Source organism: Molossus molossus, unplaced genomic scaffold (genome assembly GCF_014108415.1).
Source record: "Molossus molossus isolate mMolMol1 unplaced genomic scaffold, mMolMol1.p scaffold_m16_p_4, whole genome shotgun sequence".
Lineage (NCBI taxonomy): Eukaryota > Metazoa > Chordata > Mammalia > Chiroptera > Molossidae > Molossus > Molossus molossus.
The window spans coordinates 96442614-96452295 of record NW_023425377.1 but is presented as its reverse complement, the minus strand read 5'-3'; the positions used below and the strand labels follow the sequence as shown (position 1 = coordinate 96452295).

Below are 9682 nucleotides of genomic sequence, written 5' to 3'. Positions count from 1 at the left end.
ATATACATAAATAATCACTTCATAATAAATTTGTAATACAAGTCATGGTGACCTTTGTTATTATGGATAGAATGCAAAGGTCTGTGGAGCACAGAGAAGAAATTGTGAGGATTTGGTATCTGATGTGAGTCTTAAAGAATGTGTAAGATTCTGTGGGAAGGAAGTCAACAAGTCAGCAGAGCCTGAGGGGCGCCAGCAGCTGATGGCACTCATGATGAAGGCTGACATTGAGTGGAAGGAATGTGAGCAAAAAGAGGTTGATTACAGTGGCCTTAGAGTTCAGGCAATGCAAATGTATGTGAAGAGGAAGTAGATGACAGTGAAGAGATCTAGGTGATAACTGGGAACAATGTACAGGTGATGGTAGTTGTGTAGAAAAATCTTCAGGTCACTGGAATAAAACAGCTATGGTACCAGCTCCTCCTGCCCCAGTTATTGTTACAGAAACCCCAGAACTGGCAATGACTAGGGGTGTGTATAGGCCTCCCGGAGCCAGGTTACCACAATAAGGAAAACACAAGGACCCCCAGAAATATACAGTGATGCACAGTTCCCATCCCTGAAGTCCACAGTCACGCATGTAGAAAGCAGAAAAGATAAAGAGAAGAGCTTTGAAGTAGCAAGACACAAAACTAGAGGCAGAGATGAGGTTTCAAAAAACCAGGCCCTTAAACTTCAGCTAGACAACCAGCATGCTGTGCTTGGAAATCAGAAAAGCAGCCGCACAGACTACAATTAAGGAATGGTCTTTGCAAACCCTTCCAAAGGAACTATTCCGCAGCTAACCACCACAAACAGCCATTCATCATCTGATCTCTGCTGAAGCTACAGCAACCCATGCAGATCCCTCTATGGAAGTGACTGGCCCTACTGCATTATGGAAATTTCAAGTGTTCCAACTGCTCTTTGTGTATATTGAATGTAGGGGGATTTTCATGGCTATAAATGTGTGAACTAGATTCAGCAGTGTCTATCATAATAATTGCTCTGCAAATCCGAAAACAAACCACAAAAACTGCAGCAGGGGGACATTTCCAAATCTTTTTATGTTCAGATACTGAGCCTTCATAGGTTGACCACCCCAGATTTGCTGCACTCGTGTGGACTCATGTGGGTCACAACTTCTGGATAAGAAGGTTACAGCTAGTAAGTGGCAATGCGACCTTGAAACCGGCTCTACTGTATCCCTATCAGAAATCTGCAGGAAGTCAGCCATCTGGGTTCCGATCTGCTGTAAAAGATGAAGATTTAAGTGATCTTAATTAACCTGTCCTGTGCCCTTAAGGAATACTGTCTGCGTAGATTGCGGCTGTATTAGACTTCCTGTTACATGCAGCTCTCAAAAGAACTGATGTGTTCAGATACTCTGGGCAGGGCTGTGCTTTCTAATTTAAGCTTTGAGTTGTATTATGAGGTAAACCACAAACTCAACAAAACTTGGGTCCACCAAGTGGGAAGGGTGTGTGTGAGGGAATGATCTTATTTCTTTTAGTAATTATTTATTTGGATAGTACTTTTTCTATGTTCCACATTAAGGCCTTTTTTTTTTTTTTTTTGACAGAGAATATTGTTTGGTTAAGTGACCTGAAATATGCATTAGTGTGAAATGTCTCATGAAATTGCCAGTCCCTAGAGGATAACCAAACAGCCTCTGATGTAAAGGGCAGTCGATGCAAGGGGCTCTACTGCAGGTGCTGCTAAAGTCTCCTTGAATCAGGTCTACATTGTAGAGTTAACTGCAGAGGAAACAGTATGGTTTCTGCTCAGGACAAGGGATTCACTGACCCGTTCTTACAAATTCAAAGCAATGTGGGCAGAGCTCCAACCTAAAACTTGTCATCTTTGACAAGTTTTCAAGTAATTAAATTTTGTATAGATGCAATGATTGTCCCACGGTGGTTCTGTTATCAACCTTCTGGTGTGTCTTTACGTTGTTCATTTGGAAAGTCGGGTGAAGGACAGGCCATGTAGCATTTCTGTTTTTAATAATTACAGCTTAAACAATCCAGTCATTTTTAGTCCTTGAAAGGGGCATCAGGAATATATCCAGGATTACTAAAAAGTTTCTTTCCATCTAATGAGATAGTCTGGCAATTTCCTAGTTTTGCATCTTTGGTTCAGTAGAAATATTTCAAAGTGCTACGTGACCACTTGATGCAGAGCCTGGGTTTCTCTGCAACAAATCCCTTTGCCAAATGGGAGTTTCAGACTTGCTACAGGCAAGAGTGAAGTAGATGGGGGAGTAAAACGATCCTGATGTGGGGGTATATTTCTGTGGGAGTTGAGTCTTGATAAAAGTGTCAGTGTAGCAATTGGACTTCTGGTGGGTTACAGGATCTCCTGATAGGACCATCTAACCATTTCTGAGCAATTATGTTGGTGTTATTTGAGGTGGCAGGCAGGATGCCCGTCTTCTGATGTGTTTGGATGAGCCAAGGAGAGGTCGAGTGATTAAGTAAGAAGCAAGGGATTTTGGATAAACTGAAGACTTCATTTAGGAACCAAATATCTTAACAAATCTCTTGGACCCTGAGCCACATATTTTCCTCGAAAAGTATGCCATTTGTCCAAAAGATTTTTGTTGAGGGTTATATTACTGAGGAATGAACTGAGATAGATATGGGGAGCTTACTTAATGGCATACTGCACTAGAAATCTGCAGACCTGCAGGAGATTTCAAACCAACTCGTGTTATAACTTTTTAAAAAAAATTGTGAAAGTATCAAAATGCACATGAATCAAGTTTTAATGAACTGTATGTTGGTGGATAGGTTGTCCATTGTACTGTTTCTTTCTTTGAATTCTCAGGCATGGTTTGGCAGTGCAAGAACTCTGTAGCATTAACAAATTCAATAAAAAGTAAATGGATAAGAAAAAAGTAAAAGGTAATTTGTATCTGAAGTTAGCAGAATCTGAGGATTGGGGTTGCAGTTACAAGTAAGAAAACCAGACAAATTCTGCTGGCAACATAAATGGTATTCCAGTTGGATTTGATGGTCTCCAGCATCACACAGTGCTCCTCATAGTACATCTAAGGGAAGAGAGTCTGAGGAGTTTCTGTTGGATAGTCAATTTTTATTGTAGCTAGGTTTTTGGGGGAGGGGAGAGAGAGAGAGAGAAAGAGAGAGAGAGAGAGAGAGAGAGAGAGATGAAAAGTAGAGTTAGAAATAAAGTAGGTTAGAAGTAGAATTTTATAGACTTTATTACATTAAAAATATTATTATCAAGAAGTAAAACATGTACATCAGCAATTTTCAACCAGTGTGCTACCAGACTTTTTAAAACATGCAATATTTGACTATTTAGTCAGGGACATTGACCTCTTTTCCCTTAGACTGTCAAATAAAAAAAAAATGACAACAGCAATAGCCATCCAGTGGAAATGAATCAAAAATATACCTATTTTTTGTTTAGTTCAGCAAAAAATATATTTTTGGCGTGCTGCAGAATTTTTGTAATTAGTTTACATGTGTCATGAGATGAAGAAGGTTGAAAATTGCTCATGTACACGGTTGAGTTGAGTTGATAATTAGAGTAGTTAAGGGTTTATGATGAAGAGCTCTGTCACACCTCTTTGCATTTTCTACTTCCTCCTCCCCAGAAGAAGTTGCTTTTTTTCTGTTTCTTCTTGTAATTTCAGCTTATTGCATATAATATAGACATGTCATTATTATTTGATTTATTAATTTTAGGCAATGATTTATTGACTTTCTGCTATAATAAACAAAATTTAGCTTACTTACATAATATACTCATTTTATTTTACCTCATGCCAATATAGTTATTATTCTACTTTTGTTCTTCATGATACATTTATTTATTTTTATTTTATTTTTGACAACTTGCATTTATTTTTTAATTAATTATTTTTTTTCCTTTATTGATTTTTTAGAGAGAGAGGAAGTGAAAGGGAGAGTAAGATAGAAAGATAGATAAGAGAACATCAATTGGCTGCCTCCTGCATGCCCCCAACCGGGGAACGGGCCCACAACCTGGGCATGTGTCCTGGCCGGGAATCAAACCAGCGACTTCTTGGTGCATGAGTCAACGCTCAACCACTGAGCCACACCGGCTGGACGCATTTATTTTTTTTGATACCTAATTTGTTATTATTTTTTATTACAGATGTCCTACCTTTTCCCTCCCTTGACAATACCTTCCCTACTCCCGCCCCCGCCTACCTTCACTGTACTGTTGTCTGTGTCTGTTGGTTAAGCATACGTGCATATAAATTCTTTGGTTTATCCTTCACCCCCCACCTTTGGGAACAGACTGACAAATCTCATGATACCTTTAAATCATACAGTTATTTTTAACTATTGTTCCATACTATTAGCAATAAATCTTGATTCCCCACATAGTAATATAACTTTCCTTCACCTTTTCTTTCTTCCTTTCATCAATTTTCTGGTATTTCACTTTCACTTTAAATTGTTAAGGTTGATAAGATATAATAAATTCTAGTTAGTAATCATAATTAATTCTTAAAGGTTTTATTCAGTGATTGATTTGGAAATTTGAAAGTCAGCAGATACTGTTTACTTTGTTACAGCTATGTAACTGCTTTTGCTCTGGCTAACAATACACCATGATTATATTTCCTTCCTTAGGCAGATTATTATTATTTTCCTGAAGATATTACTAATGTTTCTAATTTATTGCATTGACTACTTTTATTACATTCTGAAGTTCTTAGTAACTTCTCAAGAATATTATCAAGTTTATAAATATTTTGCTCAGCTAGTTTCTGCCTGGAACCATGTCTATTCCTGCCACAAGATTTATAGTGAGTTTACACCTATTTTTTTTTAAATAACAATTTGAAAGCATCTGATAAAGAGCAAAGATATTTATGGTTAATTCTCCATTTTAACCTTTGTTACTTCTTGACGTATACTGAAGAAGGAAGATGATTGTTAGAACCTAATTCTAACCTAATTTTGTGGTAGGCACACACACACACACGATTATTTTTAACTATTTGAGAGTAAGTTCTATGTTACCACTAAGTACATCATGTGTATTTCCTAAAAATAAGGACATTCTCTTACATTATCAGAGTATAATTATGAAAATTAGGAACTATAATATTGATAAAATATTATCTAATCCATTGTCCATATGCAAAATTTCCTCAATTGTCCCCATAAATGTTCTTTACAATTACTTCCCATTCTCCAACCACAGAAGCCAACACAGAGTCACACATTACAATGAGTTGTAATTTTAAAAAACCTTATTTGACCTTGAAATTTTGAAAAGTACAGGTCACTTACTTTGTAGAAAATCTCTTATCTGGGGCTTGCCTGATGTTTCTTCATGATTATATTTAGGTATGCATTTTCTGACAGGACTAAGAGATAACTGATATGTTTTGTATAAGTCAGGATTCAGTTAGAAAAGTTTCCAGATTGGTGATTTTTGTTGTTGTTGTTGTTGAGATAGAGTGGGAGGAAGAGAGAGAGAGAGAGAGAGAGAGAGAGAGAGAGAGAGATCAACATCGACGTGAAAGGGACACATCAAGTGGTTGCCACCTGCACGACCCAACCAGGGCTGGGGACAAACTGCAACCAAGGTACGTGCCCTTAGCGGGAACCGAACCCAGGTCTCTCTGGACCGTAGGCCGATGCTCTAACCGCTGAGCCAAAACCGGCCAGGGCTCCAGATTGGTGATTTTAAGAAAAAATTTAATATAAGGAACTGTGTTCTAGTGAAAAATAATCAGTTACTAAAACAGGTAAAAGAGAACTCAAAGTTTTTATAGCAGTAGCAACTACAAAATGCAGCTCTTATCTCTGTGGTGGGCAGTTGGACAGACATGAGCAGAGCAAGGACAATGGGCCAGGTATAGAAGGTCACCAGGGTGGAAAGCCCCAGGTGCCTAGCAAAGGACACTTGTAGGGTGGGACCTTGCCCCCAGGGTGACCTTTCCTCTCCTAGCATATAGGAGGTCATGCAGTTTGGACCCCTGACCTTTCTTCCCCAGCGGTAACATCTAGGCCCCATTTGTATTTCAGCTCCAGGCCCAGAAAAGCAGCAAAATCAGACAAGTGACCCCACTGCTGACATCAGGATCAGCTACACTGGATAATGACCCCTCCCCTGGCATCCACCAATCAATCAGTGGACACCCTGACCCTGAAAGGATACCTGGGAAACTGTTGAGTAATCTATTGAGATCCTTCCCTGGGACCTCCCCTAAAATCTCTACCCTCAAAACCCTTAGCACAGAGGACCCAGTGTGCCCTCTGCTCCCAGGAGCACACCAGCGTCTTTCCCTTTCTCTCCCCCCCCTCCCCTCAGGCGTGTTACCGTTACCTTCTCTACTCTCAAGCTCCAAGAGCCCTTCCTTTACCTTTATAACTTGTTTCCTAAGCCCGTTTCTTCTATGAATTACTTTTCCTACCTCTGTGATTTTCCAAATAAATATTCTCTTATAGTTTAAGTCTTAGCTCTGAATTCTTTCCTAGCCAGAACTCAAGTACTGAGGTTGCTGTACCCAGGTCCAGTCTGATCCCAGGGGTCTATGGTGCCGTTCTGACTGCCCACAAGTTTCTTTTCTGGATTGTTCAGTCTCCTCAAACTTTATATGTATGAAACAGAACTCATTTTCTATCCAACCCCTATCCCAGCCTGCACCTCTTTAAAGTGCAAATGTTTCTGAATAGGGTAGACTCTCTTATTCTCCAGGTGCTCTCCTAGGCTTTATTCACTTATTTTTAGAGTCTTGGGGAAATGTCATCATATATCTTAGTTTTAATTACCATTCATTTGCTGATAAATCCTAAATCAGTATCTCCAGCTGAGCTCTCTTTTGAGCTCCTTTCTTGCCTAGTAGATACACCTTGACAGACTCATAGACATCCCAACACCAGCACAGACAGTCACATCACCATGTTTCCTCCTGAATCTGCTCATTCTCATGTGGTCCCAGCCTCAATGAGCAGAACCATCATCTATTTGCTTACTCTAGGAATTTGAGAGTCACTCCTGACTCCTTTCATTTCTTCACTCCCTCAGATCTCACCAATCATTAATTGCTGTCAAATCTATCTTATAAACATTTCTCAAATTCATTCTATTTTTAAAAATTAATCTTTACTGTTGAAAGTATTACAGATATCCCCCACCCCCTTTTCCCCCATTGATCCCCTCCACCAACCCAACCTTCCATTCTATTTCATAATCCCTACTGCCACTATTTCAGCTGAGGTCATCATTCGAATTATTCCAACAGTTTCCTAACTAGTCTGTTTGACTCTCTTTACTTCTGCCTGAAACATTTCCCTTTCCATTTGCTCTGACAAATCTCTATCCTTTAGGTAGCGTTCCTTTAGAAAGATAGGAAAGAACCCTATATATGAGGTTACATGCTCTTGCTAACAGTATTTCCACATTACCTCAAGCTTCTCCTACCTGTAACAATACCTCACTTTGTATTAAAATTTCCCTGTTAGCCTGTTCTATTGAATAATTATAATTGTGTCTATCTTACACAATATTATGTTTCTGGTGCTTAGCACAATGTCTGGAACATAGCAGAGGCTTAATACATATTTTTTAGTGTTGAACCAGTGAATGAATGCTGTGTTTAGTATTCCTGTGGAAGCTCTTTTCCCATTTTGATTTTTTTAGTGTCTGAATATCAAATTAGGTTAATCATGTACCAAGAAACAGCTCTTGACTAAAAATACATGTCTCACTTAGTTATTAAATACCCATTATCTTGAATTTCACTCATGAATAGAATTTTTTTCTCTTTCATTGCCTGAAAAAGCATTTCTCACTTGCAAGTTTATTTTGCTATCTACTTATCAGGGCAATAAATGTGTATCATTTGCTGTTCTCTGGGCCCTCCAAGTTTCTCAGTACTCTTTTGTAGTAATTAAGTCATTTTTTTTTTAATTCATGAAAATAAGCCTTCAAGTAGAAATATAGTAAAGGTTCTATCTACAAAGGCAAAATATAACTGAATAGAGATAAAAGCCTTGGAAATATGCCTGATAAATTAGGATATATACTATAGTAAACCTTTAAACTTTTGAATTATTATCTTAATTAGGCATATTCTAAATACCCACCATGTGAATTCTAAAATTAGAAAATGCCTCAGCTAGCCCTGGCCAGTTTGGCTTGGTGGTTAGAGCATCAGCCTGTGGACCAAAGAGTCGTGGATTCAATTCTAGTCAAGAGCACATACCTCGGTTGTGGTTTGTCTCCGATCCTTGTTGGGGTCCTGCGGGAGGCAACCAATCGATGTTCTCTCTCCTCTTCCCACTCTATCTGAATAAATGGAAAAATATCTTTGGGTGAGGATTAAAAAAGAAAATGCCTCAGCTATAAATTTAATACACAGTGTGACAAATGTGTGATAGCATAATGACCACGTCACTTAATAACAATTTTTTTTTTAATCCTCACCAGAGGACATTTTTGCATTTATTTTCAGAAAGAGCGGGAGGGAGAAAGGGAGGAAAAGAGAGAGAGAAACATCGACGTGAGAGAGATACATTGACTGGCTGCCACCCACATGACCCCAACTGGGGCTGGGGATAAACTGCAACTGAGGTAATGTGCCCTTAGTGGGAACCGAACCCGGGCCTCTCTGGTCTGTGGGCTGACACTCTAACCACTGAGCCAAACTGGCCAGGGCTAATAACCCTTTATATAGGTTATATCCTGGTGCTCAGTGAAAAGTATTTCATTCAGAGTGGGAAATACGAGCAATCCAACACAGTATATAAAGTCACTTTTTACAAAATGAAATACGTGAAAACTGAAGGGGCTCAGAATATGGCACCCTAAAATATGCTACTTTGGCATCAGGATTATTTGAGCTGAAGGCAATTAAGAATCAATAGATGTGGGAAGAGATCTCTTTCTCCCCGCTTTCTGCCTAAAAGCAGGGCATAAATTTCCCCTTGTGAAGGTGTCCCCTTCTCCTGTTCCAGGAAGAGGAGGGCAACTCTCATCACCAGAGATGGAGAGCTGGCAACAAGGTCGTCTGCATGAGCAAACCTTACTAAAACAACCCTCATCTTCCACAAGTTATCCCATATATTTCCTTGTCACTTTGCCACAATTTATTGTCACTCAAAGCCCTGAACCTCTTTCCTTGGATAAAACGGTATATAAATCCCCAAGTCCAAGTACTTCTTTGAATTTCATTTATTTTCTAGGAACTCCTATGCATGTCAAAGAGTAATAAAATATATATTCCTTTTCTCCTGTTAATCTGTCTTTTTTTTTAGTTAAATCTACAGGCCCCCAGGCAATAAACCTAAGAGGGTAGAGGATAAAACAAAATAATTTTAACCCTGTTTGAGAAACAAATGATGGGATAACCATTAAAACTGTTTGGAAGCATCTACTTAGTGCGGCTAGTTCCTGGTGAATCCAGAGGGCCTGCAAAATGAACTTTTCACAGTGGAAAAAATCTTTGCTTTTTATACAAGCACAGGGAAATGATCCAAGGTAAAAATGCTAGAGAGAGAAGATGTGACTTTTCAGACTCCTTAATAGTTGGGGAAGTTTGGAATCTAGAACATGGGAGGGATTCACTCTAGATAAAATAGAAGGACAAAGAATATGTGAGGAATTATACATAATAAAGAGGTGAAGAAGATGACAACTGATGGAACTGCCATGGAATGAGCCTTGGTTTTACAATAAAGTGGGAGGC

The 9682-nt window shown here is 38.9% G+C and overlaps 1 pseudogene; it reads left to right on the top strand.

The window, feature by feature from the left end:
- Nucleotides 1–214: 214 nt before the first annotated feature.
- Nucleotides 215–739, top strand: LOC118643961 (annotated as a pseudogene).
- Nucleotides 740–9682: the final 8943 nt, after the last annotated feature.